Source organism: Salminus brasiliensis, chromosome 11, assembly GCF_030463535.1.
Source record: "Salminus brasiliensis chromosome 11, fSalBra1.hap2, whole genome shotgun sequence".
NCBI classification, from domain to species: Eukaryota; Metazoa; Chordata; class Actinopteri; order Characiformes; family Bryconidae; genus Salminus; species Salminus brasiliensis.
Window position 1 is genome coordinate 24,774,201 of NC_132888.1, and position 25,365 is coordinate 24,799,565.

General features: G+C 37.7%; 78 pseudogenes; all 78 read left to right on the forward strand.

The window, feature by feature from the left end:
* Positions 1-25: 25 nt before the first annotated feature.
* On the forward strand, positions 26-144 carry LOC140568251 (5S ribosomal RNA; annotated as a pseudogene).
* A 185-nt stretch (positions 145-329) lies between these two features.
* Positions 330-448, forward strand: LOC140571779 (5S ribosomal RNA; annotated as a pseudogene).
* A 185-nt stretch (positions 449-633) lies between these two features.
* Positions 634-752, forward strand: LOC140569909 (5S ribosomal RNA; annotated as a pseudogene).
* A 185-nt stretch (positions 753-937) lies between these two features.
* On the forward strand, positions 938-1,056 carry LOC140570795 (5S ribosomal RNA; annotated as a pseudogene).
* Positions 1,057-1,241: 185 nt separating this feature from the next.
* On the forward strand, positions 1,242-1,360 carry LOC140568455 (5S ribosomal RNA; annotated as a pseudogene).
* Positions 1,361-1,545: 185 nt separating this feature from the next.
* On the forward strand, positions 1,546-1,664 carry LOC140573379 (5S ribosomal RNA; annotated as a pseudogene).
* Positions 1,665-1,849: 185 nt separating this feature from the next.
* LOC140573193 (5S ribosomal RNA) lies at positions 1,850-1,968 on the forward strand (annotated as a pseudogene).
* Positions 1,969-2,153: 185 nt separating this feature from the next.
* Positions 2,154-2,272, forward strand: LOC140567348 (5S ribosomal RNA; annotated as a pseudogene).
* Positions 2,273-2,457: 185 nt separating this feature from the next.
* On the forward strand, positions 2,458-2,576 carry LOC140571927 (5S ribosomal RNA; annotated as a pseudogene).
* A 185-nt stretch (positions 2,577-2,761) lies between these two features.
* LOC140571803 (5S ribosomal RNA) lies at positions 2,762-2,880 on the forward strand (annotated as a pseudogene).
* Positions 2,881-3,065: 185 nt separating this feature from the next.
* LOC140568159 (5S ribosomal RNA) lies at positions 3,066-3,172 on the forward strand (annotated as a pseudogene).
* A 185-nt stretch (positions 3,173-3,357) lies between these two features.
* Positions 3,358-3,464, forward strand: LOC140568160 (5S ribosomal RNA; annotated as a pseudogene).
* A 489-nt stretch (positions 3,465-3,953) lies between these two features.
* On the forward strand, positions 3,954-4,072 carry LOC140571781 (5S ribosomal RNA; annotated as a pseudogene).
* A 185-nt stretch (positions 4,073-4,257) lies between these two features.
* On the forward strand, positions 4,258-4,376 carry LOC140569910 (5S ribosomal RNA; annotated as a pseudogene).
* Positions 4,377-4,561: 185 nt separating this feature from the next.
* On the forward strand, positions 4,562-4,668 carry LOC140567845 (5S ribosomal RNA; annotated as a pseudogene).
* Positions 4,669-4,853: 185 nt separating this feature from the next.
* Positions 4,854-4,972, forward strand: LOC140571400 (5S ribosomal RNA; annotated as a pseudogene).
* Positions 4,973-5,157: 185 nt separating this feature from the next.
* On the forward strand, positions 5,158-5,276 carry LOC140567279 (5S ribosomal RNA; annotated as a pseudogene).
* A 185-nt stretch (positions 5,277-5,461) lies between these two features.
* Positions 5,462-5,580, forward strand: LOC140570807 (5S ribosomal RNA; annotated as a pseudogene).
* Positions 5,581-5,765: 185 nt separating this feature from the next.
* On the forward strand, positions 5,766-5,884 carry LOC140568456 (5S ribosomal RNA; annotated as a pseudogene).
* Positions 5,885-6,069: 185 nt separating this feature from the next.
* On the forward strand, positions 6,070-6,188 carry LOC140570397 (5S ribosomal RNA; annotated as a pseudogene).
* A 185-nt stretch (positions 6,189-6,373) lies between these two features.
* Positions 6,374-6,480, forward strand: LOC140568161 (5S ribosomal RNA; annotated as a pseudogene).
* A 185-nt stretch (positions 6,481-6,665) lies between these two features.
* On the forward strand, positions 6,666-6,772 carry LOC140568162 (5S ribosomal RNA; annotated as a pseudogene).
* A 185-nt stretch (positions 6,773-6,957) lies between these two features.
* LOC140572354 (5S ribosomal RNA) lies at positions 6,958-7,076 on the forward strand (annotated as a pseudogene).
* Positions 7,077-7,260: 184 nt separating this feature from the next.
* On the forward strand, positions 7,261-7,379 carry LOC140567196 (5S ribosomal RNA; annotated as a pseudogene).
* A 477-nt stretch (positions 7,380-7,856) lies between these two features.
* On the forward strand, positions 7,857-7,975 carry LOC140572356 (5S ribosomal RNA; annotated as a pseudogene).
* A 488-nt stretch (positions 7,976-8,463) lies between these two features.
* Positions 8,464-8,582, forward strand: LOC140571585 (5S ribosomal RNA; annotated as a pseudogene).
* A 185-nt stretch (positions 8,583-8,767) lies between these two features.
* On the forward strand, positions 8,768-8,884 carry LOC140568086 (5S ribosomal RNA; annotated as a pseudogene).
* Positions 8,885-9,069: 185 nt separating this feature from the next.
* Positions 9,070-9,188, forward strand: LOC140570320 (5S ribosomal RNA; annotated as a pseudogene).
* A 185-nt stretch (positions 9,189-9,373) lies between these two features.
* Positions 9,374-9,492, forward strand: LOC140568458 (5S ribosomal RNA; annotated as a pseudogene).
* Positions 9,493-9,677: 185 nt separating this feature from the next.
* On the forward strand, positions 9,678-9,796 carry LOC140568533 (5S ribosomal RNA; annotated as a pseudogene).
* A 185-nt stretch (positions 9,797-9,981) lies between these two features.
* Positions 9,982-10,100, forward strand: LOC140566282 (5S ribosomal RNA; annotated as a pseudogene).
* Positions 10,101-10,285: 185 nt separating this feature from the next.
* On the forward strand, positions 10,286-10,404 carry LOC140567368 (5S ribosomal RNA; annotated as a pseudogene).
* Positions 10,405-10,589: 185 nt separating this feature from the next.
* Positions 10,590-10,708, forward strand: LOC140566242 (5S ribosomal RNA; annotated as a pseudogene).
* A 185-nt stretch (positions 10,709-10,893) lies between these two features.
* LOC140566740 (5S ribosomal RNA) lies at positions 10,894-11,012 on the forward strand (annotated as a pseudogene).
* A 185-nt stretch (positions 11,013-11,197) lies between these two features.
* On the forward strand, positions 11,198-11,316 carry LOC140572417 (5S ribosomal RNA; annotated as a pseudogene).
* A 185-nt stretch (positions 11,317-11,501) lies between these two features.
* Positions 11,502-11,620, forward strand: LOC140570819 (5S ribosomal RNA; annotated as a pseudogene).
* Positions 11,621-11,805: 185 nt separating this feature from the next.
* Positions 11,806-11,924, forward strand: LOC140570062 (5S ribosomal RNA; annotated as a pseudogene).
* Positions 11,925-12,109: 185 nt separating this feature from the next.
* Positions 12,110-12,228, forward strand: LOC140572432 (5S ribosomal RNA; annotated as a pseudogene).
* A 185-nt stretch (positions 12,229-12,413) lies between these two features.
* Positions 12,414-12,532, forward strand: LOC140566574 (5S ribosomal RNA; annotated as a pseudogene).
* Positions 12,533-12,717: 185 nt separating this feature from the next.
* On the forward strand, positions 12,718-12,836 carry LOC140570976 (5S ribosomal RNA; annotated as a pseudogene).
* Positions 12,837-13,021: 185 nt separating this feature from the next.
* Positions 13,022-13,140, forward strand: LOC140573219 (5S ribosomal RNA; annotated as a pseudogene).
* Positions 13,141-13,325: 185 nt separating this feature from the next.
* On the forward strand, positions 13,326-13,444 carry LOC140566487 (5S ribosomal RNA; annotated as a pseudogene).
* A 185-nt stretch (positions 13,445-13,629) lies between these two features.
* Positions 13,630-13,748, forward strand: LOC140566626 (5S ribosomal RNA; annotated as a pseudogene).
* A 185-nt stretch (positions 13,749-13,933) lies between these two features.
* LOC140571301 (5S ribosomal RNA) lies at positions 13,934-14,052 on the forward strand (annotated as a pseudogene).
* Positions 14,053-14,237: 185 nt separating this feature from the next.
* On the forward strand, positions 14,238-14,356 carry LOC140568582 (5S ribosomal RNA; annotated as a pseudogene).
* Positions 14,357-14,541: 185 nt separating this feature from the next.
* LOC140567996 (5S ribosomal RNA) lies at positions 14,542-14,648 on the forward strand (annotated as a pseudogene).
* A 185-nt stretch (positions 14,649-14,833) lies between these two features.
* On the forward strand, positions 14,834-14,952 carry LOC140568130 (5S ribosomal RNA; annotated as a pseudogene).
* Positions 14,953-15,137: 185 nt separating this feature from the next.
* LOC140566387 (5S ribosomal RNA) lies at positions 15,138-15,256 on the forward strand (annotated as a pseudogene).
* Positions 15,257-15,441: 185 nt separating this feature from the next.
* Positions 15,442-15,560, forward strand: LOC140571015 (5S ribosomal RNA; annotated as a pseudogene).
* Positions 15,561-15,745: 185 nt separating this feature from the next.
* LOC140566959 (5S ribosomal RNA) lies at positions 15,746-15,864 on the forward strand (annotated as a pseudogene).
* A 186-nt stretch (positions 15,865-16,050) lies between these two features.
* LOC140570239 (5S ribosomal RNA) lies at positions 16,051-16,169 on the forward strand (annotated as a pseudogene).
* A 185-nt stretch (positions 16,170-16,354) lies between these two features.
* On the forward strand, positions 16,355-16,473 carry LOC140566878 (5S ribosomal RNA; annotated as a pseudogene).
* A 185-nt stretch (positions 16,474-16,658) lies between these two features.
* LOC140567986 (5S ribosomal RNA) lies at positions 16,659-16,777 on the forward strand (annotated as a pseudogene).
* A 185-nt stretch (positions 16,778-16,962) lies between these two features.
* LOC140570830 (5S ribosomal RNA) lies at positions 16,963-17,081 on the forward strand (annotated as a pseudogene).
* A 185-nt stretch (positions 17,082-17,266) lies between these two features.
* Positions 17,267-17,385, forward strand: LOC140566960 (5S ribosomal RNA; annotated as a pseudogene).
* Positions 17,386-17,570: 185 nt separating this feature from the next.
* LOC140570240 (5S ribosomal RNA) lies at positions 17,571-17,689 on the forward strand (annotated as a pseudogene).
* A 185-nt stretch (positions 17,690-17,874) lies between these two features.
* Positions 17,875-17,993, forward strand: LOC140570241 (5S ribosomal RNA; annotated as a pseudogene).
* Positions 17,994-18,178: 185 nt separating this feature from the next.
* On the forward strand, positions 18,179-18,297 carry LOC140566962 (5S ribosomal RNA; annotated as a pseudogene).
* A 186-nt stretch (positions 18,298-18,483) lies between these two features.
* On the forward strand, positions 18,484-18,602 carry LOC140570242 (5S ribosomal RNA; annotated as a pseudogene).
* A 185-nt stretch (positions 18,603-18,787) lies between these two features.
* On the forward strand, positions 18,788-18,906 carry LOC140566879 (5S ribosomal RNA; annotated as a pseudogene).
* Positions 18,907-19,091: 185 nt separating this feature from the next.
* On the forward strand, positions 19,092-19,210 carry LOC140566963 (5S ribosomal RNA; annotated as a pseudogene).
* A 185-nt stretch (positions 19,211-19,395) lies between these two features.
* Positions 19,396-19,514, forward strand: LOC140570243 (5S ribosomal RNA; annotated as a pseudogene).
* A 185-nt stretch (positions 19,515-19,699) lies between these two features.
* Positions 19,700-19,818, forward strand: LOC140566001 (5S ribosomal RNA; annotated as a pseudogene).
* Positions 19,819-20,003: 185 nt separating this feature from the next.
* LOC140567847 (5S ribosomal RNA) lies at positions 20,004-20,122 on the forward strand (annotated as a pseudogene).
* A 185-nt stretch (positions 20,123-20,307) lies between these two features.
* Positions 20,308-20,426, forward strand: LOC140567552 (5S ribosomal RNA; annotated as a pseudogene).
* Positions 20,427-20,611: 185 nt separating this feature from the next.
* LOC140573067 (5S ribosomal RNA) lies at positions 20,612-20,730 on the forward strand (annotated as a pseudogene).
* A 185-nt stretch (positions 20,731-20,915) lies between these two features.
* LOC140570244 (5S ribosomal RNA) lies at positions 20,916-21,034 on the forward strand (annotated as a pseudogene).
* A 185-nt stretch (positions 21,035-21,219) lies between these two features.
* On the forward strand, positions 21,220-21,338 carry LOC140566002 (5S ribosomal RNA; annotated as a pseudogene).
* Positions 21,339-21,523: 185 nt separating this feature from the next.
* Positions 21,524-21,642, forward strand: LOC140567848 (5S ribosomal RNA; annotated as a pseudogene).
* A 185-nt stretch (positions 21,643-21,827) lies between these two features.
* LOC140567553 (5S ribosomal RNA) lies at positions 21,828-21,946 on the forward strand (annotated as a pseudogene).
* Positions 21,947-22,433: 487 nt separating this feature from the next.
* Positions 22,434-22,552, forward strand: LOC140569911 (5S ribosomal RNA; annotated as a pseudogene).
* Positions 22,553-22,737: 185 nt separating this feature from the next.
* LOC140568459 (5S ribosomal RNA) lies at positions 22,738-22,856 on the forward strand (annotated as a pseudogene).
* A 185-nt stretch (positions 22,857-23,041) lies between these two features.
* On the forward strand, positions 23,042-23,160 carry LOC140569912 (5S ribosomal RNA; annotated as a pseudogene).
* A 185-nt stretch (positions 23,161-23,345) lies between these two features.
* On the forward strand, positions 23,346-23,464 carry LOC140571722 (5S ribosomal RNA; annotated as a pseudogene).
* Positions 23,465-23,951: 487 nt separating this feature from the next.
* Positions 23,952-24,070, forward strand: LOC140571278 (5S ribosomal RNA; annotated as a pseudogene).
* A 185-nt stretch (positions 24,071-24,255) lies between these two features.
* LOC140569913 (5S ribosomal RNA) lies at positions 24,256-24,374 on the forward strand (annotated as a pseudogene).
* A 185-nt stretch (positions 24,375-24,559) lies between these two features.
* LOC140568542 (5S ribosomal RNA) lies at positions 24,560-24,678 on the forward strand (annotated as a pseudogene).
* Positions 24,679-25,165: 487 nt separating this feature from the next.
* Positions 25,166-25,284, forward strand: LOC140570055 (5S ribosomal RNA; annotated as a pseudogene).
* The last annotated feature ends 81 nt before the right edge of the window (positions 25,285-25,365 follow it).

The window sequence follows — 25,365 nt, forward strand, 5'->3', positions numbered from 1 at the left end:
ATCCTCTAGTTTGCAAGGTTTTTCTCCTTACGGCCATTCCACCCTTAGAACGCCTGATCTTGTCTGAGCTCAGAAGCTACCTAGGGTTGGGCCTGGTTAGTACTTGAATGGGATACTGAATGGAAATACCAGGTGTTGTAAGCTTTTCCAGTCCTGCAAACAATTAAAGCTTACATTTCCATGTTTTTTACATATTTTGCACAAATTTGTAGTTGAAACTCTTTTGTGTTGTAAATGTTGATGTGTTAAAATGGAATGCTTTTTCTTGATTTTGAACAAATATGGTCTTAGCTATGAAATTTGAATCCTCTAGTTTGCAAGGTTCTTCTGCTTACGGCCATTCCACCCTTAGATCGCCTGATCTCGTCTGATCTCAGAAGCTATCTAAGGTTGGGCCTGGTTAGTACTTGAATGGGAGACTGTCTGGGAATACCAGGTGTTGTAAGCTTTTCCAGTCCTGCAAACAATTAAAGCTTACATTTCCATGTTATTTACATCTTTTGCACAAATTTGTAGTTGAAACTCTTTTGTGTTGTAAATTTTGATGTGTTGAAATGGAATGCTTTTTCTTGGTTTTGAACAAATATGGTCTTATCTATGAAATTTGAATCCTCTAGTTTGCAAGGTTTTTCTGCTTACGGCCATTCCACCCTTAGAACGCCTGATCTCGTCTGATCTCAGAAGCTACCTAGGGTTGGGCCTGGTTAGTACTTGAATGGGAGACTGGATGGGAATACCAGGTGTTGTAAGCTTTTCCAGTCCTGCAAACAATTAAAGCTTACATTTCCATGTTATTTACATCTTTTGCACAAATTTGTAGTTGAAACTCTTTTGTGTTGTAAATTTTGATGTGTTGACATGGAATGCTTTTTCTTGGATTTAAACAAATATGGTCTTATCTATGAAATTTGAATCCTCTAGTTTGCAAGGTTCTTCTGCTTACGGCCATTCCACCCTTAGAACGCCTGATCTCGTCTGATCTCAGAAGCTACCTAGGGTTGGGCCTGGTTAGTACTTGAATGGGAGACTGTCTGGGAATACCAGGTGTTGTAAGCTTTTCCAGTCCTGCAAACAATTAAAGCTTACATTTCCATGTTATTTACATCTTTTGCACACATTTGTAGTTGAAACTCTTTGGTGATGTAAATTTTGATGTGTTGAAATGGAATGCTTTTTCTTGGTTTTGAACAAATATGGTCTTATCTATGAAATTTGAATCCTCTAGTTTGCAAGGTTCTTCTGCTTACGGCCATTCCACCCTTAGAACGCCTGATCTCGTCTGATCTCAGAAGCTACCTAGGGTTGGGCCTGGTTAGTACTTGAATGGGAGACTGAATGGGAATACCAGGTGTTGTAAGCTTTTCCAGTCCTGCAAACAATTAAAGCTTACATTTCCATGTTATTTACATATTTTGCACAAATTTGTAGTTGAATCTCTTTTGTGTTGTAAATGTTGATGTGCTAAAATGGAATGCTTTTTCTTGATTTTGAACAAATATGGTCTTAGCTATGAAATTTGAATCCTCTAGTTTGCAAGGCTCTTCTGCTTACGGCCATTCCACCCTTAGATCGCCTGATCTCGTCTGATCTCAGAAGAGATCTAGGGTTGGGCCTGGTTAGTACTTGAATGGGAGACTGTCTGGGAATACCAGGTGTTGTAAGCTTTTCCAGTCCTGCAAACAATTAAAGCTTACATTTCCATGTTATTTACATCTTTTGCACAAATTTGTAGTTGAAACTCTTTTGTGTTGTAAATTTTGATGTGTTGAAATGGAATGCTTTTTCTTGGTTTTGAACAAATATGGTCTTAGCTATGAAATTTGAATCCTCTAGTTTGCAAGGTTCTTCTGCTTACGGCCATTCCACCCTTAGAATGCCTGATCTTGTCTGATCTCAGAAGCTAGCTAGGGTTGGGCCTGGTTAGTACTTGAATGGGAGACTGAATGGGAATACCAGGTGTTGTAAGCTTTTTCAATCCTGCAAACAAAGAAAGCTTACATTTCCATGTTATTTACATCTTTTACACAAATTTGTAGTTGAAACTCTTTTGTGTTGTAAATGTTGATGTGTTAAAATGGAATGCTTTTTCTTGGTTTTGAACAAATATGGTCTTAGCTATGAAATTTGAATCCTCTAGTTTGCCAGGTTCTTCTGCTTACGGCCATTCCACCCTTAGAACGCCTGATGTCGTCTGATCTCAGAAGCTGCCTAGGGTTGGGCCTGGTTAGTACTTGAATGGGAGACTGTCTGGGAATACCAGGTGTTGTAAGCTTTTCCAGTCCTGCAAACAATTAAAGCTTACATTTCCATGTTATTTACATCTTTTGCACAAATTTGTAGTTGAAACTCTTTTGTGTTGTAAATTTTGATGTGTTGAAATGGAATGCTTTTTCTTGGTTTTGAACAAATATGGTCTTAGCTATGAAATTTGAATTCTCTAGTTTGCCCAGTTCTTCTGCTTACGGCCATTCCACCCTTAGAACGCCTGATCTTGTCTGATCTCAGAAGCTACCTAGGGTTGGGCCTGGTTAGTACTTGAATGGGAGACTGTCTGGGAATATCAGGTGTTGTAAGCTTTTTCAATCCTGCAAACAATGAAAGCTTACATTTCCATGTTATTTACATCTTTTGCACAAATTTGTAGTTGAAACTCTTTTGTGATGTAAATTTTGATGTGTTGAAATGGAATGCTTTTTCTTGGTTTTGAAGAAATATGGTCTTAGCTATGAAATTTGAATCCTCTAGTTTGCAAGGTTCTTCTGCTTACGGCCATTCCACCCTTAGAACGCCTGATCTCGTTTGATCTCAGAAGCTACCTAGGGTTGGGCTTGGTTAGTACTTGAATGGGAGACTGGATGGGAATACCAGGTGTTGTAAGCTTTTCCAGTCCTGCAAACAATTAAAGCTTACATTTCCATGTTATTTACATCTTTTGCACAAATTTGTAGTTGAAACTCTTTTGTGTTGTAAATTTTGATGTGTTGACATGGAATGCTTTTTCTTGGATTTAAACAAATATGGTCTTATCTATGAAATTTGAATCCTCTAGTTTGCAAGGTTCTTCTGCTTACGGCCATTCCACCCTTAGAACGCCTGATCTCGTCTGATCTCAGAAGCTACCTAGGGTTGGGCCTGGTTAGTACTTGAATGGGAATACCAGGTGTTGTAAGCTTTTCCAGTCCTGCAAACAATTAAAGCTTACATTTCCATGTTATTTACATCTTTTGCACAAATTTGTAGTTGAAACTCTTTTGTGTTGTAAATTTTGATGTGTTGACATGGAATGCTTTTTCTTGGATTTAAACAAATATGGTCTTATCTATGAAATTTGAATCCTCTAGTTTGCAAGGTTCTTCTGCTTACGGCCATTCCACCCTTAGAACGCCTGATCTCGTCTGATCTCAGAAGCTACCTAGGGTTGGGCCTGGTTAGTACTTGAATGGGAATACCAGGTGTTGTAAGCTTTTCCAGTCCTGCAAACAATTAAAGCTTACATTTCCATGTTATTTACATCTTTTGCACAAATTTGTAGTTGAAACTCTTTTGTGTTGTAAATTTTGATGTGTTGAAATGGAATGCTTTTTCTTGGTTTTAAACAAATATGGTCTTATCTATGAAATTTGAATCCTCTAGTTTGCAAGGTTTTTCTCCTTACGGCCATTCCACCCTTAGAACGCCTGATCTCGTCTTAGCTCAGAAGCTACCTAGGGTTGGGCCTGGTTAGTACTTGAATGGGATACTGAATGGAAATACCAGGTGTTGTAAGCTTTTCCAGTCCTGCAAACAATTAAAGCTTACATTTCCATGTTTTTTACATATTTTGCACAAATTTGTAGTTGAAACTCTTTTGTGTTGTAAATGTTGATGTGTTAAAATGGAATGCTTTTTCTTGATTTTGAACAAATATGGTCTTAGCTATGAAATTTGAATCCTCTAGTTTGCAAGGTTCTTCTGCTTACGGCCATTCCACCCTTAGATCGCCTGATCTCGTCTGATCTCAGAAGCTATCTAAGGTTGGGCCTGGTTAGTACTTGAATGGGAGACTGTCTGGGAATACCAGGTGTTGTAAGCTTTTCCAGTCCTGCAAACAATTAAAGCTTACATTTCCATGTTATTTACATCTTTTGCACAAATTTGTAGTTGAAACTCTTTTGTGTTGTAAATTTTGATGTGTTGAAATGGAATGCTTTTTCTTGGTTTTGAACAAATATGGTCTTATCTATGAAATTTGAATCCTCTAGTTTGCAAGGTTCTTCTGCTTACGGCCATTCCACCCTTAGAACGCCTGATCTCGTCTGATCTCAGAAGCTACCTAGGGTTGGGCCTGGTTAGTACTTGAATGGGAGACTGGATGGGAATACCAGGTGTTGTAAGCTTTTCCAGTCCTGCAAACAATTAAAGCTTACATTTCCATGTTATTTACATCTTTTGCACAAATTTGTAGTTGAAACTCTTTTGTGTTGTAAATTTTGATGTGTTGACATGGAATGCTTTTTCTTGGATTTAAACAAATATGGTCTTATCTATGAAATTTGAATCCTCTAGTTTGCAAGGTTCTTCTGCTTACGGCCATTCCACCCTTAGAACACCTGATCTCGTCTGATCTCAGAAGCTACCTAGGGTTGGGCCTGGTTAGTACTTGAATGGGAATACCAGGTGTTGTAAGCTTTTCCAGTCCTGCAAACAATTAAAGCTTACATTTCCATGTTATTTACATCTTTTGCTCAAATTTGTAGTTGAAACTCTTTTGTGATGTAAATTTTGATGTGTTGAAATGGAATGCTTTTTCTTGGTTTTGAACAAATATGGTCTTAGCTATGAAATTTGAATCCTCTAGTTTGCAAGGTTCTTCTGCTTACGGCCATTCCACCCTTAGAACGCCTGATCTAGTCTGATCTCAGAAGCTACCTAGGGTTGGGCCTGGTTAGTACTTGAATGGGAGACTGTCTGGGAATACCAGGTGTTGTAAGCTTTTCCAGTCCTGCAAACATTTAAAGCTTACATTTCCATGTTATTTACATCTTTTACACAAATTTGTAGTTGAAACTCTTTTGTGTTGTAAATTTTGATGTGTTGAAATGGAATGCTTTTTCTTGGTTTTGAACAAATATGGTCTTATCTATGAAATTTGAATCCTCTAGTTTGCAAGGTTCTTCTGCTTACGGCCATTCCACCCTTAGAATGCCTGATCTTGTCTGATCTCAGAAGCTAGCTAGGGTTGGGCCTGGTTAGTACTTGAATGGGAGACTGAATGGGAATACCAGGTGTAGTAAGCTTTTTCATTCCTGCAAACAAAGAAAGCTTACATTTCCATGTTATTTACATCTTTTGCACAAATTTGTATTTGAAACTCTTTTGTGTTGTAAATGTTGATGTCTTGAAATGGAATGCTTTTTCTTGATTTTAAACAAATATGGTCTTATCTATGAAATTTTAATCCTCTAGTTTGCAAGGTTCTTCTGCTTACGGCCATTCCACCCTTAGAACGCCTGATCTCGTCTGATCTCAGAAGCTACCTAGGGTTGGGCCTGGTTAGTACTTGAATGGGAGACTGTCTGGGAATACCAGGTGTTGTAAGCTTTTCCAGTCCTGCAAACAATTAAAGCTTACATTTCCATGTTATTTACATCTTTTGCACACATTTGTAGTTGAAACTCTTTGGTGATGTAAATTTTGATGTGTTGAAATGGAATGCTTTTTCTTGGTTTTGAACAAATATGGTCTTATCTATGAAATTTGAATCCTCTAGTTTGCAAGGTTCTTCTGCTTACGGCCATTCCACCCTTAGAACGCCTGATCTCGTCTGATCTCAGAAGCTACCTAGGGTTGGGCCTGGTTAGTACTTGAATGGGAGACTGAATGGGAATACCAGGTGTTGTAAGCTTTTCCAGTCCTGCAAACAATTAAAGCTTACATTTCCATGTTATTTACATATTTTGCACAAATTTGTAGTTGAATCTCTTTTGTGTTGTAAATGTTGATGTGCTAAAATGGAATGCTTTTTCTTGATTTTGAACAAATATGGTCTTAGCTATGAAATTTGAATCCTCTAGTTTGCAAGGTTCTTCTGCTTACGGCCATTCCACCCTTAGATCGCCTGATCTCGTCTGATCTCAGAAGAGATCTAGGGTTGGGCCTGGTTAGTACTTGAATGGGAGACTGGATGGGAATACCAGGTGTTGTAAGCTTTTCCAGTCCTGCAAACAATTAAAGCTTACATTTCCATGTTATTTACATCTTTTGCACAAATTTGTAGTTGAAACTCTTTTGTGTTGTAAATTTTGATGTGTTGACATGGAATGCTTTTTCTTGGATTTAAACAAATATGGTCTTATCTATGAAATTTGAATCCTCTAGTTTGCAAGGTTCTTCTGCTTACGGCCATTCCACCCTTAGAACGCCTGATCTCGTCTGATCTCAGAAGCTACCTAGGGTTGGGCCTGGTTAGTACTTGAATGGGAATACCAGGTGTTGTAAGCTTTTCCAGTCCTGCAAACAATTAAAGCTTACATTTCCATGTTATTTACATCTTTTGCACAAATTTGTAGTTGAAACTCTTTTGTGTTGTAAATTTTGATGTGTTGACATGGAATGCTTTTTCTTGGATTTAAACAAATATGGTCTTATCTATGAAATTTGAATCCTCTAGTTTGCAAGGTTCTTCTGCTTACGGCCATTCCACCCTTAGAACGCCTGATCTCGTCTGATCTCAGAAGCTACCTAGGGTTGGGCCTGGTTAGTACTTGAATGGGAATACCAGGTGTTGTAAGCTTTTCCAGTCCTGCAAACAATTAAAGCTTACATTTCCATGTTATTTACATCTTTTGCACAAATTTGTAGTTGAAACTCTTTTGTGTTGTAAATGTTGATGTGTTAAAATGGAATGCTTTTTCTTGATTTTGAACAAATATGGTCTTAGCTATGAAATTTGAATCCTCTAGTTTGCAAGGTTCTTCTGCTTACGGCCATTCCACCCTTAGATCGCCTGTTCTCGTCTGATCTCAGAAGCTACTTAGGGTTGGGCCTGGTTAGTACTTGAATGGGAGACTGTCTGGGAATACCAGGTGTTGTAAGCTTTTCCAGTCCTGCAAACAATTAAAGCTTACATTTCCATGTTATTTACATTTTTGCACAAATTTGTAGTTGAAACTCTTTTGTGTTGTAAATTTTGATGTGATGAAATGGAATGCTTTTTCTTGGTTTTAAACAAATATGGTCTTATCTATGAAATTTGAATCCTCTAGTTTGCAAGGTTCCTCTGCTTACGGCCATTCCACCCTTAGAACGCCTGATCTCGTCTGATCTCAGAAGCTACCTAGGGTTTGGCCTGGTTAGTACTTGAATGGGAGACTGAATGGGCATACCAGGTGTTGTAAGCTTTTCCAGTCCTGCAAACAATTAAAGCTTACATTTCCATGTTATTTACATCTTTTGCACAAATTTGTAGTTGAAACTCTTTTGTGTTGTAAATGTTGATGTGTTAAAATGGAATGCTTTTTCTTGGTTTTGAACAAATATGGTCTTAGCTATGAAATTTGAATCCTCTAGTTTGCAAGGTTCTTCTGCTTACGGCCATTCCACCCTTAGAATGCCTGATCTTGTCTGATCTCAGAAGCTAGGTAGGGTTGGGCCTGGTTAGTAATTGAATGGGAATACCAGGTGTTGTAAGCTTTTTCAATCCTGCAAACAAAGAAATCTTACATTTCCATGTTATTTACATCTTTTGCACAAATTTGTAGTTGAAACTCTTTTGTGTTGTAAATGTTGATGTGTTAAAATGGAATGCTTTTTCTTGATTTTGAACAAATATGGTCTTAGCTATGAAATTTGAATCCTCTAGTTTGCAAGGTTCTTCTGCTTACGGCCATTCCACCCTTAGATCGCCTGTTCTCGTCTGATCTCAGAAGCTACTTAGGGTTGGGCCTGGTTAGTACTTGAATGGGAGACTGTCTGGGAATACCAGGTGTTGTAAGCTTTTCCAGTCCTGCAAACAATTAAAGCTTACATTTCCATGTTATTTACATTTTTGCACAAATTTGTAGTTGAAACTCTTTTGTGTTGTAAATTTTGATGTGATGAAATGGAATGATTTTTCTTGGTTTTGAACAAATATGGTCTTATCTATGAAATTTGAATCCTCTAGTTTGCAAGGTTCTTCTGCTTACGGCCATTCCACCCTTAGAATGACTGATCTTGTCTTATCTCAGAAGCTAGCTAGGGTTGGGCCTGGTTAGTACTTGAATGAGAGACTGAATGGGAATACCAGGTGTTGTAAGCTTTTTCAATCCTGCAAACAAAGAAAGCTTACATTTCCATGTTATTTACATCTTTTGCACAAATTTGTAGTTGAAACTCTTTTGTGTTGTAAATGTTGATGTGTTAAAATGGAATGCTTTTTCTTGGTTTTGAACAAATATGGTCTTAGCTATGAAATTTGAATCTTCTAGTTGGCAAGGTTCTTCTGCTTACGGCCATTCCACCCTTAGAACGCCTGATCATGTCTGATCTCAGAAGCTACCTAGGGTTGGGCCTGGTTAGTACTTGAATGGGAGACTGTCTGGGAATACCAGGTGTTGTAAGCTTTTTCAATCCTGCAAACAATGAAAGCTTACATTTCCATGTTATTTACATCTTTTGCAGAAATTTGTAGTTGAAACTCTTTTGTGTTGTAAATTTTGATGTGTTGAAATGGAATGTTTTTTCTTGGTTTTGAACAAATATGGTCTTAGCTATGAAATTTGAATTCTCTAGTTTGCACGGTTCTTCTGCTTACGGCCATTCCACACAGAATACCTGATCTTGTCTGATCTCAGAAACTACCTAGGGTTGGGCCTGGTTAGTACTTGAATGGGAGACTGTCTGGGAATACCAGGTGTTGTAAGCTTTTCCAGTCCTGCAAACAATTAAAGCTTACATTTCCATGTTATTTACATCTTTTGCACAAATTTGTAGTTGAAACTCTTTTGTGTTGTAAATTTTGATGTGTTGAAATGGAATGCTTTTTTTTGGTTTTAAACAAATATGGTCTTATCTATGAAATTTGAATCCTCTAGTTAGCAAGGTTCTTCTGCTTACGGCCATTCCACCCTTAGAACGCCTGATCTCGTCTGATCTCAGAAGCTACCCAGGGTTGGGCCTGGTTAGTACTTGAATGGAAGACTGAATGGGAATACCAGGTGTTGTAAGCTTTTCCAGTCCTGCAAACAATTAAAGCTTACATTTCCATGTTATTTACATATTTTGCACAAATTTGTAGTTGAAACTCTTTTGTGTTATAAATTTTGATGTGTTGAAATGGAATGCTTTTTTTTGGTTTTAAACAAATATGGTCTTATCTATGAAATTTGAATCCTCTAGTTTGCAAGGTTCTTCTGCTTACGGCCATTCCACCCTTAGAACGCCTGATCTCGTCTGATCTCAGAAGCTACCTAGGGTTGGGCCTGGTTAGTACTTGAATGGGAGACTGAATGGGAATACCAGGTGTTGTAAGCTTTTCCAGTCCTGCAAACAATTAAAGCTTACATTTCCATGTTATTTACATATTTTGCACAAATTTGTAGTTGAAACTCTTTTGTGTTGTAAATGTTGATGTGTTAAAATGGAATGCTTTTTCTTGATTTTGAACAAATATGGTCTTAGCTATGAAATTTGAATCCTCTAGTTTGCAAGGTTCTTCTGCTTACGGCCATTCCACCCTTAGATCGCCTGATCTCGTCTGATCTCAGAAGCTACCTAGGGTTGGGCCTGGTTAGTACTTGAATGGGAGACTGTCTGGGAATACCAGGTGTTGTAAGCTTTTCCAGTCCTGCAAACAATTAAAGCTTACATTTCCATGTTATTTACATCTTTTGCACAAATTTGTTGTTGAAACTCTTTTGTGTTGTAAATGTTGATGTGTTAAAATGGAATGCTTTTTCTTGATTTTGAACAAATATGGTCTTAGCTATGAAATTTGAATCCTCTAGTTTGCAAAGTTCTTCTGCTTACGGCCATTCCACCCTTAGATCGCCTAATCTCGTCTGATCTCAGAAGCGACCTAGGGTTGGGCCTGGTTAGTACTTGAATGGGAGACTGTCTGGGAATACCAGGTGTTGTAAGCTTTTCCAGTCCTGCAAACAATTAAAGCTTACATTTCCATGTTATTTACATCTTTTGCACAAATTTGTAGTTGAAACTCTTTTGTGTTGTAAATTTTGATGTGTTGAAATGGAATGCTTTTTCTTGGTTTTGAACAAATATGGTCTTATCTATGAAATTTGAATCCTCTAGTTTGCAAGGTTCTTCCGCTTACAGCCATTCCACCCTTAGAATGCCTGATCTTGTCTGATCTCAGAAGCTAGCTAGGGTTGGGCCTGGTTAGTACTTGAATGGGAGACTGAATGGGAATACCAGGTGTAGTAAGCTTTTTCAATCCTGCAAACAAAGAAAGCTTACATTTCCATGTTATTTACATCTTTTGCACAAATTTGTAGTTGAAACTCTTTTGTGTTGTAAATGTTGATGTGTTAAAATGGAATGCTTTTTCTTGGTTTTGAACAAATATGGTCTTAGCTATGAAATTTGAATTCTCTAGTTTGCAGGGTACTTCTGTTTACGGCCATTCCACCCTTAGAACGCCTGATCTTGTCTGATCTCAGAAGCTACTTAGAGTTGGGCCTGGTTAGTACTTGAATGGGAGACTGTCTGGGAATACCAGGTGTTGTAAGCTTTTCCAGTCCTGCAAACAATTAAAGCTTACATTTCCATGTTATTTACATCTTTTGCACACATTTGTAGTTGAAACTCTTTTGTGATGTAAATTTTGATGTGTTGAAATTGAATGCTTTTTCTTGGTTTTGAACAAATATGGTCTTAGCTATGAAATTTGAATCCTCTAGTTTGCAAGGTTCTTCTGCTTACGGCCATTCCACCCTTAGAACGCCTGATCTCGTCTGATCTCAGAAGCTACCTAGGGTTTGGCTTGGTTAGTACTTGAATGGGAGACTGAATGGGAACACCAGGTGTTGTAAGCTTTTTCAATCCTGCAAACAAAGAAAGCTTACATTTCCATGTTATTTACATCTTTTGCACAAATTTGTAGTTGAAACTCTTTTGTGTTGTAAATGTTGATGTGTTAAAATGGAATGCTTTTTCTTGGTTTTGAACAAATATGGTCTTAGCTATGAAATTTGAATTCTCTAGTTTGCAAGGTTCTTCTGCTTACGGCCATTCCACCCTTAGAACGCCTGATCTCGTCTGATCTCAGAAGCTACCTAGGGTTGGGCCTGGTTAGTACTTGAATGGGAGACTGTCTAGGTATACCAGGTGTTGTAAGCTTTTCCAGTCCTGCAAACAATTAAAGCTTACATTTCCATGTTATTTACATCTTTTACACACATTTGTAGTTGAAACTCTTTTGTGATGTAAATTTTGATGTGTTGAAATGGAATGCTTTTTCTTGGTTTTGAACAAATATGGTCTTATCTATGAAATTTGAATCCTCTAGTTTGCAAGGTTCTTCTGCTTACGGCCATTCCACCCTTAGAACGCCTGATCTCGTCTGATCTCAGAAGCTACCTAGGGTTGGGCCTGGTTAGTACTTGAATGGGAGACTGTCTGGGAATACCAGGTGTTGTAAGCTTTTTCAATGCTGCAAACAATGAAAGCTTACATTTCCATGTTATTTACATCTTTTGCACAAATTTGTAGTTGAAACTCTTTTGTGTTGTAAATTTTGATGTGTTGAAATGGAATGCTTTTTCTTGATTTTAAACAAATATGGTCTTATCTTTGAAATTTGAATACTCTAGTTTGCAAGGTTCTTCTGTTTACGGCCATTCCACCCTAAGAACGCCTGATCTCGTCTGATCTCAGAAGCTACCTAGGGTTGGGCCTGGTTAGTACTTGAATGGGAGACTGTCTCGGAATACCAGGTGTTGTAAGCTTTTCCAGTCCTGCAAACAATTAAAGCTTACATTTCCATGTTATTTACATCTTTTGCACACATTTGTAGTTGAAACTCTTTTGTGATGTAAATTTTGATGTGTTGAAATGGAATGCTTTTTCTTGGTTTTGAACAAATATGGTCTTATCTATGAAATTTGAATCCTCTAGTTTGCAAGGTTCTTCTGCTTATGGCCATTCCACCCTTAGAACGCCTGATCTAGTCTGATCTCAGAAGCTACCTAGGGTTGGGCCTGGTTAGTACTTGAATGGGAGACTGTCTGGGAATTCCAGGTGTTGTAAGCTTTTTCAATGCTGCAAACAATGAAAGCTTACATTTCCATGTTATTTACATCTTTTGCACAAATTTGTAGTTGAAACTCTTTTGTGTTGTAAATTTTGATGTGTTGAAATGGAATGCTTTTTCTTGGTTTTGAACAAATATGGTCTTATCTATGAAATTTGAATCCTCTAGTTTGCAAGGTTCTTCTGCTTGCGGCCATTCCACCCTTAGAATGCCTGATCTTGTCTGATCTCAGAAGCTAGCTAGGGTTGGGCCTGGTTAGTACTTGAATGGGAGACTGAATGGGAATACCAGGTGTTGTAAGCTTTTTCAATCCTGCAAACAAAGAAAGCTTACATTTCCATGTTATTTACATCTTTTGCACAAATTTGTAGTTGAAACTCTTTTGTGTTGTAAATTTTGATGTGTTGAAATGGAATGCTTTTTCTTGGTTTTGAACAAATATGGTCTTATCTATGAAATTTGAATCCTCTAGTTTGCAAGGTTCTTCTGCTTACGGCCATTCCACCCTTAGAATGCCTGATCTCGTCTGATCTCAGAAGCTACCTAGGGTTGGGCCTGGTTAGTACTTGAATGGGAGACTGAATGGGAATACCAGGTGTTGTAAGCTTTTCCAGTCCTGCAAACAATTAAAGCTTACATTTCCATGTTATTTACATCTTTTGCACAAATTTGTAGTTGAAACTCTTTTGTGTTGTAAATGTTGATGTGTTAAAATGGAATGCTTTTTCTTGATTTTGAACAAATATGGTCTTAGCTATGAAATTTGAATCCTCTAGTTTGCAAGGTTCTTCTGCTTACGGCCATTCCACCCTTAGATCGCCTGATCTCGTCTGATCTCCGAAGCGACCTAGGGTTGGGCCTGGTTAGTACTTGAATGGGAGACTGTCTGGGAATACCAGGTGTTGTAAGCTTTTCCAGTCCTGCAAACAAATAAAGCTTACATTTCCATGTTATTTACATCTTTTGCACAAATTTGTAGTTGAAACTCTTTTGTGTTGTAAATTTTGATGTGTTGAAATGGAATGCTTTTTCTTGGTTTTGAACAAATATGGTCTTATCTATGAAATTTGAATCCTCTAGTTTGCAAAGTTCTTCTGCTTATGGCCATTCCACCCTTAGAATGCCTGATCTTGTCTGATCTCAGAAGCTAGCTAGGGTTGGGCCTGGTTAGTACTTGAATGGGAGACTGAATGGGAATACCAGGTGTTGTAAGCTTTTTCAATCCTGCAAACAAAGAAAGCTTTCATTTCCATGTTATTTACATCTTTTGCACAAATTTGTAGTTGAAACTCTTTTGTGTTGTAAATGTTGATGTGTTAAAATGGAATGCTTTTTCTTGGTTTTGAACAAATATGGTCTTAGCTATGAAATTTGAATCCTCTAGTTTGCAAGGTTCTTCTGCTCACGGCCGTTCCACCCTTAGAACGCCTGATCTCGTCTGATCTCAGAAGCTACCTAGGGTTGGGTCTGGTTAGTACTTGAATGGGAGACTGTCTGGGAATACCAGGTGTTGTAAGCTTTTTCAATGCTGCAAACAATGAAAGCTTACATTTCCATGTTATTTACATCTTTTGCACAAATTTGTATTTGAAACTCTTTTGTGTTGTAAATGTTGATGTGTTGAAATGGAATGCTTTTTCTTGATTTTAAACAAATATGGTCTTATCTATGAAATTTTAATCCTCTAGTTTACAAGGTTCTTCTGCTTACGGCCATTCCACCTTTAGAACGCCTGATTTCGTCTGATCTCAGAAGCTACCTAGGGTTGGGCCTGGTTAGTACTTGAATGGGAGACTGTCTGGGAATACCAGGTGTTGTAAGCTTTTCCAGTCCTGCAAACAATTAAAGCTTACATTTCCATGTTATTTACATGTTTTGCACACATTTGTAGTTGAAACTCTTTTGTGATGTAAATTTTGATGTGTTGAAATGGAATGCTTTTTCTTGGTTTTGAACAAATATGGTCTTATCTATGAAATTTCAATCCTCTAGTTTGCAAGGTTCTTCTGCTTACGGCCATTCCACCCTTAGAATGCCTGATCTCGTCTGATCTCAGAAGCTACCTAGGGTTGGGCCTGGTTAGTACTTGAATGGGAGACTGTCTGGGAATACCAGGTGTTGTAAGCTTTTTCAATGCTGCAAACAATGAAAGCTTACATTTCCATGTTATTTACATCTTTTGCACAAATTTGTAGTTGAAACTCTTTTGTGTTGTAAATTTTGATGTGTTGAAATGGAATGCTTTTTCTTGATTTTAAACAAATGTGGTCTTATCTTTGAAATTTGAATCCTCTAGTTTGCAAGGTCCTTCTGTTTACGGCCATTCCACCCTAAGAACGCCTGATCTCGTCTGATCTCAGAAGCTAGCTAGGGTTGGGCCTGGTTAGTACTTGAATGGGAATACCAGGTGTTGTAAGCTTTTTCAATCCTGCAAACAAAGAAAGCTTACATTTCCATGTTATTTACATCTTTTGCACAAATTTGTAGTTGAAACTCTTTTGTGTTGTAAATGTTGATGTGTTAAAATGGAATGCTTTTTCTTGGTTTTGAACAAATATGGTCTTAGCTATGAAATTTGAATTCTCTAGTTTGCACAGTTCTTCTGTTTACGGCTATTCCACCCTTAGAACGTCTGATCTTGTCTGATCTCAGAAGCTACTTAGGGTTGGGCCTGGTTAGTACTTGAATGGGAGACTGTCTGGGAATACCAGGTGTTCTAAGCTTTTTCAATCCTGCAAACAATGAAAGCTTACATTTCCATTTTTTTTTCATCTTTTGCACAAATTTGTATTTGAAACTCTTTTGTGTTGTAAATGTTGATGTGTTGAAATGGAATGCTTTTTCTTGATTTTAAACAAATATGGTCTTATCTATGAAATTTGAATCCTCTAGTTTGCAAGGTTCTTCTGCTTACGGCCATTCCACCCTTAGAACGCCTGATCTCGTCTGATCTCAGAAACTGCCTAGGGTTGGGCCTGGTTAGTACTTGAATGGGAGACTGTCTGGGAATACCAGGTGTTGTAAGCTTTTCCAGTCCTGCAAACAATTAAAGCTTACATTTCCATGTTATTTACATCTTTTGCACACATTTGTAGTTGAAACTCTTTTGTGATGTAAATTTTGATGTGTTGAAATGGAATGCTTTTTCTTGGTTTTGAACAAATATGGTCTTATCTATGAAATTTGAATCCTCTAGTTTGCAAGGTTCTTCTGCTTACGGCCATTCCACCCTTAGAACGCCTGATCTTGTCTGATCTCAGAAGCTACCTAGGGTTGGGCCTGGTTAGTACTTGAATGGGAGACTGTCTGGGAATACCAGGTGTTGTAAGCTTTTTCAATCCTGCAAACAATGAAAGCTTACATTTCCATGTTATTTACATCTTTTGCACAAATTTGTAGTTGAAACTCTTTTGTGTTGTAAATTTTGATGTGTTGAAATGGAATGTTTTTTCTTGGTTTTGAACAAATATGGTCTTAGCTATGAAATTTGAATTCTCTTGTTTGCACGGTTCTTCTGCTTACGGCCATTCCACCCTTAGAATGCCTGATCTTGTCTGATCTCAGAAGCTAGCTAGGGTTGGGCCTGGTTAGTAGTTGAATGGGAGACTGAATGGGAATACCAGGTGTTGTAAGCTTTTTCAATCCTGCAAACAAAGAAAGCTTACATTTCCATTTTTTTTTTCATCTTTTGCACAAATTTGTATTTGAAACTCTTTTGTGTTGTAAATGTTGATGTGTTGAAATGGAATGCTTTTTCTTGATTTTAAACAAATATGGTCTTATCTATGAAATTTGAATCCTCTAGTTTGCAAGGTTCTTCTGCTTACGGCCATTCCACCCTTAGAACGCCTGATCTCGTCTGATCTCAGAAGCTACCTAGGGTTGGGCCTGGCTAGTACTTGAATGGGAGACTGGATGGGAATACCAGGTGTTGTAAGCTTTTCCAGTCCTGCAAACAATTAAAGCTTACATTTCCATGTTATTTACATCTTTTGCACAAATTTGTAGTTGAAACTCTTTTGTGTTGTAAATGTTGATGTGTTAAAATGGAATGCCTTTTCTTGGTTTTAAACAAATATGGTCTTAGCTATGAAATTTGAATTCTCTAGTTTGCACAGTTCTTCTGTTTACGGCCATTCCACCCTTAGAATGTCTGATCTTGTCTGATCTCAGAAGCTACTTAGGGTTGGGCCTGGTTAGTACTTGAATGGGAGACTGTCTGGGAATACCAGGTGTTGTAAGCTTTTTCAATCCTGCTAACAATGAAAGCTTACATTTCCATTTTTTTTTCATCTTTTGCACAAATTTGTATTTGAAACTCTTTTGTGTTGTAAATGTTGATGTGTTGAAATGGAATGCTTTTTCTTGATTTTAAACAAATATGGTCTTATCTATGAAATTTGAATCCTCTAGTTTGCAAGGTTCTTCTGCTTACGGCCATTCCACCCTTAGAACGCCTGATCTCGTCTGATCTCAGAAACTGCCTAGGGTTGGGCCTGGTTAGTACTTGAATGCGAGACTGTCTGGGAATACCAGGTGTTGTAAGCTTTTCCAGTCCTGCAAACAATTAAAGCTTACATTTCCATGTTATTTACATCTTTTGCACACATTTGTAGTTGAAACTCTTTTGTGATGTAAATTTTGATGTGTTGAAATGGAATGCTTTTTCTTGGTTTTGAACAAATATGGTCTTATCTATGAAATTTGAATCCTCTAGTTTGCAAGGTTCTTCTGCTTACGGCCATTCCACCCTTAGAACGCCTGATCTCGTCTGATCTCAGAAGCTACCTAGGGTTGGGCCTGGTTAGTACTTGAATGGGAGACTGTCTGGGAATACCAGGTGTTGTAAGCTTTTTCAATCCTGCAAACAATGAAAGCTTACATTTCCATGTTATTTACATCTTTTGCACAAATTTGTAGTTGAAACTCTTTTGTGTTGTAAATTTTGATGTGTTGAAATGGAATGTTTTTTCTTGGTTTTGAACAAATATGGTCTTAGCTATGAAATTTGAATTCTCTTGTTTGCACGGTTCTTCTGCTTACGGCCATTCCACCCTTAGAATGCCTGATCTTGTCTGATCTCAGAAGCTAGCTAGGGTTGGGCCTGGTTAGTAGTTGAATGGGAGACTGAATGGGAATACCAGGTGTTGTAAGCTTTTTCAATCCTGCAAACAAAGAAAGCTTACATTTCCATTTTTTTTTCATCTTTTGCACAAATTTGTATTTGAAACTCTTTTGTGTTGTAAATGTTGATGTGTTGAAATGGAATGCTTTTTCTTGATTTTAAACAAATATGGTCTTATCTATGAAATTTGAATCCTCTAGTTTGCAAGGTTCTTCTGCTTACGGCCATTCCACCCTTAGAACGCCTGATCTCGTCTGATCTCAGAAGCTACCTAGGGTTGGGCCTGGCTAGTACTTGAATGGGAGACTGGATGGGAATACCAGGTGTTGTAAGCTTTTCCAGTCCTGCAAACAATTAAAGCTTACATTTCCATGTTATTTACATCTTTTGCACACATTTGTAGTTGAAACTCTTTTGTGATGTAAATTTTGATGTGTTGAAATGGAATGCTTTTTCTTGGTTTTGAACAAATATGGTCTTATCTATGAAATTTGAATCCTCTAGTTTGCAAGGTTCTTCTGCTTACGGCCATTCCACCCTTAGAACGCCTGATCTCGTCTGATCTCAGAAGCTACCTAGGGTTGGGCCTGGCTAGTACTTGAATGGGAGACTGGATGGGAATACCAGGTGTTGTAAGCTTTTTCAATCCTGCAAACAATGAAAGCTTACATTTCCATGTTATTTACATCTTTTGCACAAATTTGTAGTTGAAACTCTTTTGTGTTGTAAATTTTGATGTGTTGAAATGGAATGTTTTTTCTTGGTTTTGAACAAATATGGTCTTAGCTATGAAATTTGAATTCTCTTGTTTGCACGATTCTTCTGCTTACGGCCATTCCACCCTTAGAATGCCTGATCTTGTCTGATCTCAGAAGCTAGCTAGGGTTGGGCCTGGTTAGTAGTTGAATGGGAGACTGAATGGGAATACCAGGTGTTGTAAGCTTTTTCAATCCTGCAAACAAAGAAAGCTTACATTTCCATTTTTTTTTTCATCTTTTGCACAAATTTGTATTTGAAACTCTTTTGTGTTGTAAATGTTGATGTGTTGAAATGGAATGCTTTTTCTTGATTTTAAACAAATATGGTCTTATCTATGAAATTTGAATCCTCTAGTTTGCAAGGTTCTTCTGCTTACGGCCATTCCACCCTTAGAACGCCTGATCTCGTCTGATCTCAGAAGCTACCTAGGGTTGGGCCTGGCTAGTACTTGAATGGGAGACTGGATGGGAATACCAGGTGTTGTAAGCTTTTCCAGTCCTGCAAACAATTAAAGCTTACATTTCCATGTTATTTACATCTTTTGCACAAATTTGTAGTTGAAACTCTTTTGTGTTGTAAATGTTGATGTGTTAAAATGGAATGCTTTTTCTTGGTTTTGAACAAATATGGTCTTAGCTATGAAATTTGAATTCTCTAGTTTGCACAGTTCTTCTGTTTACGGCCATTCCACCCTTAGAATGTCTGATCTTGTCTGATCTCAGAAGCTACTTAGGGTTGGGCCTGGTTAGTACTTGAATGGGAGACTGTCTGGGAATACCAGGTGTTGTAAGCTTTTTCAATCCTGCTAACAATGAAAGCTTACATTTCCATTTTTTTTTCATCTTTTGCACAAATTTGTAGTTGAAACTCTTTTGTGTTGTAAATTTTGATGTGTTGAAATGGAATGTTTTTTCTTGGTTTTGAACAAATATGGTCTTAGCTATGAAATTTGAATTCTCTTGTTTGCACGGTTCATCTGCTTACGGCCATTCCACCCTTAGAATGCCTGATCTTGTCTGATCTCAGAAGCTAGCTAGGGTTGGGCCTGGTTAGTAGTTGAATGGGAGACTGAATGGGAATACCAGGTGTTGTAAGCTTTTTCAATCCTGCAAACAAAGAAAGCTTACATTTCCATTTTTTTTTCATCTTTTGCACAAATTTGTATTTGAAACTCTTTTGTGTTGTAAATGTTGATGTGTTGAAATGGAATGCTTTTTCTTGATTTTAAACAAATATGGTCTTATCTATGAAATTTGAATCCTCTAGTTTGCAAGGTTCTTCTGCTTACGGCCATTCCACCCTTAGAACGCCTGATCTCGTCTGATCTCAGAAGCTACCTAGGGTTGGGCCTGGCTAGTACTTGAATGGGAGACTGGATGGGAATACCAGGTGTTGTAAGCTTTTCCAGTCCTGCAAACAATTAAAGCTTACATTTCCATGTTATTTACATCTTTTGCACAAATTTGTAGTTGAAACTCTTTTGTGTTGTAAATGCTGATGTGTTAAAATGGAATGCTTTTTCTTGGTTTTGAACAAATATGGTCTTAGCTATGAAATTTGAATTCCCTAGTTTGCACAGTTCTTCTGTTTACGGCCATTCCACCCTTAGAACGTCTGATCTTGTCTGATCTCAGAAGCTACTTAGGGTTGGGCCTGGTTAGTACTTGAATGGGAGACTGTCTGGGAATACCAGGTGTTGTAAGCTTTTTCAATCCTGCAAACAATGAAAGCTTACATTTCCATTTTTTTTTCATCTTTTGCACAAATTTGTATTTGAAACTCTTTTGTGTTGTAAATGTTGATGTGTTGAAATGGAATGCTTTTTCTTGATTTTAAACAAATATGGTCTTATCTATGAAATTTGAATCCTCTAGTTTGCAAGGTTCTTCTGCTTACGGCCGTTCTACCCTTAGAACGCCTGATCTCGTCTGATCTCAGAAACTGCCTAGGGTTGGGCCTGGTTAGTACTTGAATGGGAGACTGTCTGGGAATACCAGGTGTTGTAAGCTTTTCCAGTCCTGCAAACAATGAAAGCTTACATTTCCATGTTATTTACATCTTTTGCACAAATTTGTAGTTGAAACTCTTTTGTGTTGTAAATTTTGATGTGTTGAAATGGAATGTTTTTTCTTGGTTTTGAACAAATATGGTCTTAGCTATGAAATTTGAATTCTCTTGTTTGCACGGTTCTTCTGGTTACGGCCATTCCACCCTTAGAATGCCTGATCTTGTCTGATCTCAGAAGTTAGCTAGGGTTGGGCCTGGTTAGTAGTTGAATGGGAGACTGAATGGGAATACCAGGTGTTGTAAGCTTTTTCAATCCTGCAAACAATGAAAGCTTACATTTCCATGTTATTTACATCTTTTGCACAAATTTGTAGTTGAAACTCTTTTGTGTTGTAAATTTTGATGTGTTGAAATGGAATGTTTTTTCTTGGTTTTGAACAAATATGGTCTTAGCTATGAAATTTGAATTCTCTTGTTTGCACGGTTCTTCTGCTTACGGCCATTCCACCCTTAGAATGCCTGATCTTGTCTGATCTCAGAAGCTAGGTAGGGTTGGGCCTGGTTAGTAGTTGAATGGGAGACTGAATGGGAATACCAGGTGTTGTAAGCTTTTTCAATCCTGCAAACAAAGAAAGCTTACATTTCCATTTTTTTTTCATCTTTTGCACAAATTTGTATTTGAAACTCTTTTGTGTTGTAAATGTTGATGTGTTGAAATGGAATGCTTTTTCTTGATTTTAAACAAATATGGTCTTATCTATGAAATTTGAATCCTCTAGTTTGCAAGGTTCTTCTGCTTACGGCCATTCCACCCTTAGAACGCCTGATCTCGTCTGATCTCAGAAGCTACCTAGGGTTGGGCCTGGCTAGTACTTGAATGGGAGACTGGATGGGAATACCAGGTGTTGTAAGCTTTTCCAGTCCTGCAAACAATTAAAGCTTACATTTCCATGTTATTTACATCTTTTGCACAAATTTGTAGTTGAAACTCTTTTGTGTTGTAAATGCTGATGTGTTAAAATGGAATGCTTTTTCTTGGTTTTGAACAAATATGGTCTTAGCTATGAAATTTGAATTCTCTAGTTTGCACAGTTCTTCTGTTTACGGCCATTCCACCCTTAGAACGTCTGATCTTGTCTGATCTCAGAAGCTACTTAGGGTTGGGCCTGGTTAGTACTTGAATGGGAGACTGTCTGGGAATACCAGGTGTTGTAAGCTTTTTCAATCCTGCAAACAATGAAAGCTTACATTTCCATTTTTTTTTCATCTTTTGCACAAATTTGTATTTGAAACTCTTTTGTGTTGTAAATGTTGATGTGTTGAAATGGAATGCTTTTTCTTGATTTTAAACAAATATGGTCTTATCTATGAAATTTGAATCCTCTAGTTTGCAAGGTTCTTCTGCTTACGGCCGTTCTACCCTTAGAACGCCTGATCTCGTCTGATCTCAGAAACTGCCTAGGGTTGGGCCTGGTTAGTACTTGAATGGGAGACTGTCTGGGAATACCAGGTGTTGTAAGCTTTTCCAGTCCTGCAAACAATGAAAGCTTACATTTCCATGTTATTTACATCTTTTGCACAAATTTGTAGTTGAAACTCTTTTGTGTTGTAAATTTTGATGTGTTGAAATGGAATGTTTTTTCTTGGTTTTGAACAAATATGGTCTTAGCTATGAAATTTGAATTCTCTTGTTTGCACGGTTCTTCTGGTTACGGCCATTCCACCCTTAGAATGCCTGATCTTGTCTGATCTCAGAAGTTAGCTAGGGTTGGGCCTGGTTAGTAGTTGAATGGGAGACTGAATGGGAATACCAGGTGTTGTAAGCTTTTTCAATCCTGCAAACAAAGAAAGCTTACATTTCCATTTTGTTTTCATCTTTTGCACAAATTTGTATTTGAAACTCTTTTGTGTTGTAAATGTTGATGTGTTGAAATGGAATGCTTTTTCTTGATTTTAAACAAATATGGTCTTATCTATGAAATTTGAATCCTCTAGTTTGCAAGGTTCTTCTGCTTACGGCCATTCCACCCTTAGAATGCCTTCTCGTCTGATATCAGAAGCTACCTAGGGTTGGGCCTGGTTAGTACTTGAATGGGAGACTGTCGGGGAATTCCAGGTGTTGTAAGCTTTTCCAGTCCTGCAAACAATTAAAGCTTACATTTCCATGTTATTTACATCTTTTGCACAAATTTGTAGTTGAAACTCTTTTGTGATGTAAATTTTGATGTGTTGAAATGGAATGCTTTTTCTTGGTTTTGAAGAAATATTGTCTTAGCTATGAAATTTGAATCCTCTAGTTTGCAAGGTTCTTCTGCTTACGGCCATTCCACCCTTAGAACGCCTGATCTCGTCTGATCTCAGAAGCTACCTAGGGTTGGGCCTGGTTAGTACTTGAATGGGAGACTGGATGGGAATACCAGGTGTTGTAAGCTTTTCCAGTCCTGCAAACAATTAAAGCTTACATTTCCATGTTATTTACATCTTTTGCACAAATTTGTAGTTGAAACTCTTTTGTGTTGTAAATTTTGATGTGTTGACATGGAATGCTTTTTCTTGGTTTTAAACAAATATGGTCTTAGCTATGAAATTTGAATCCTCTAGTTTGCAAGGTTCTTCCGCTTACGGCCATTCCACCCTTAGAACGCCTGATCTCGTCTGATCTCAGAAGCTACCTAGGGTTGGGCCTGGTTAGTACTTGAATGGGAGACTGAATGGGAATACCAGGTGTTGTAAGCTTTTCCAGTCCTGCAAACAATTAAAGCTTACATTTCCATGTTATTTACATCTTTTGCACAAATTTGTAGTTGAAACTCTTTTGTGATGTAAATTATGATGTGTTGAAATGGAATGCTTTTTCTTGGTTTTGAACAAATATGGTCTTAGCTATGAAATTTGAATCCTCTAGTTTGCAAGGTTCTTCTGCTTACGGCCATTCCACCCTTAGAACGCCTGATCTCGTCTGATCTCAGAAGCTACCTAGGGTTGGGCCTGGTTAGTACTTGAATGGGAGACTGGATGGGAATACCAGGTGTTGTAAGCTTTTCCAGTCCTGCAAACAATTAAAGCTTACATTTCCATGTTATTTACATCTTTTGCACAAATTTGTAGTTGAAACTCTTTTGTGATGTAAATTTTGATGTGTTGAAATGGAATGCTTTTTCTTGGTTTTGAACAAATATGGTCTTAGCTATGAAATTTGAATCCTCTAGTTTGCAAGGTTCTTCTGCTTATGGCCATTCCACCCTTAGAACGCCTGATCTCGTCTGATCTCAGAAGCTAGGTAGGGTTGGGCCTGGTTAGTACTTGAATGGGAGACTGAATGGGAATACCAGGTGTTGTAAGCTTTTTCAATCCTGCAAACAAAGAAAGCTTACATTTCCATGTTATTTACATCTTTTGCACAAATTTGTATTTGAAACTCTTTTGTGTTGTAAATGTTGATGTGTTGAAATGGAATGCTTTTTCTTGATTTTAAACAAATATGGTCTTATCTATGAAATTTGAATCCTCTAGTTTGCAAGGTTCTTCTGCTTACGGCCATTCCACCCTTAGAATGCCTTCTTGTCTGATCTCAGAAGCTACCTAGGGTTGGGCCTGGTTAGTACTTGAATGGGAGACTGTCGGGGAATTCCAGGTGTTGTAAGCTTTTCCAGTCCTGCAAACAATTAAAGCTTACATTTCCATGTTATTTACATCTTTTGCACAAATTTGTAGTTGAAACTCTTTTGTGATGTAAATTTTGATGTGTTGAAATGGAATGCTTTTTCTTGGTTTTGAAGAAATATTGTCTTAGCTATGAAATTTGAATCCTCTAGTTTGCAAGGTTCTTCTGCTTACGGCCATTCCACCCTTAGAACGCCTGATCTCCTCTGATCTCAGAAGCTACCTAGGGTTGGGCCTGGTTAGTACTTGAATGGGAGACTGGATGGGAATACCAGGTGTTGTAAGCTTTTCCAGTCCTGCAAACAATTAAAGCTTACATTTCCATGTTATTTACATCTTTTGCACAAATTTGTATTTAAAACTCTTTTGTGATGTAAATTATGATGTGTTGAAATGGAATGCTTTTTCTTGGTTTTAAACAAATATGGTCTTAGCTATGAAATTTGAATCCTCTAGTTTGCAAGGTTCTTCTGCTTACGGCCATTCCACCCTTAGAACGCCTGATCTCGTCTGATCTCAGAAGCTACCTAGGGTTGGGCCTGGTTAGTACTTGAATGGGAGACTGGATGGGAATACCAGGTGTTGTAAGCTTTTCCAGTCCTGCAAACAATTAAAGCTTACATTTCGTTGTTATTTACATCTTTTGCACAAATTTGTAGTTGAAACTCTTTTGTGATGTAAATTTTGATGTGTTGAAATGGAATGCTTTTTCTTGGTTTTGAACAAATATGGTCTTAGCTATGAAATTTGAATCCTCTAGTTTGCAAGGTTCTTCTGCTTATGGCCATTCCACTCTTAGAACGCCTGATCTCGTCTGATCTCAGAAGCTAGGTAGGGTTGGGCCTGGTTAGTACTTGAATGGGAGACTGAATGGGAATACCAGGTGTTGTAAGCTTTTTCAATCCTGCAAACAAAGAAAGCTTACATTTCCATGTTATTTACATCTTTTGCACAAATTTGTATTTGAAACTCTTTTGTGTTGTAAATGTTGATGTGTTGAAATGGAATGCTTTTTCTTGATTTTAAACAAATATGGTCTTATCTATGAAATTTGAATCCTCTAGTTTGCAAGGTTCTTCTGCTTACGGCCATTCCACCCTTAGAATGCCTTCTTGTCTGATCTCAGAAGCTACCTAGGGTTGGGCCTGGTTAGTACTTGAATGGGAGACTGTCGGGGAATTCCAGGTGTTGTAAGCTTTTCCAGTCCTGCAAACAATTAAAGCTTACATTTCCATGTTATTTACATCTTTTGCACAAATTTGTAGTTGAAACTCTTTTGTGATGTAAATTTTGATGTGTTGAAATGGAATGCTTTTTCTTGGTTTTGAAGAAATATTGTCTTAGCTATGAAATTTGAATCCTCTAGTTTGCAAGGTTCTTCTGCTTATGGCCATTCCACCCTTAGAACGCCTGATCTCATCTGATCTCAGAAGCTACCTAGGGTTGGGCCTGGTTAGTACTTGAATGGGAGACTGGATGGGAATACCAGGTGTTGTAAGCTTTTCCAGTCCTGCAAACAATTAAAGCTTACATTTCCATGTTATTTACATCTTTTGCACAAATTTGTAGTTGAAACTCTTTT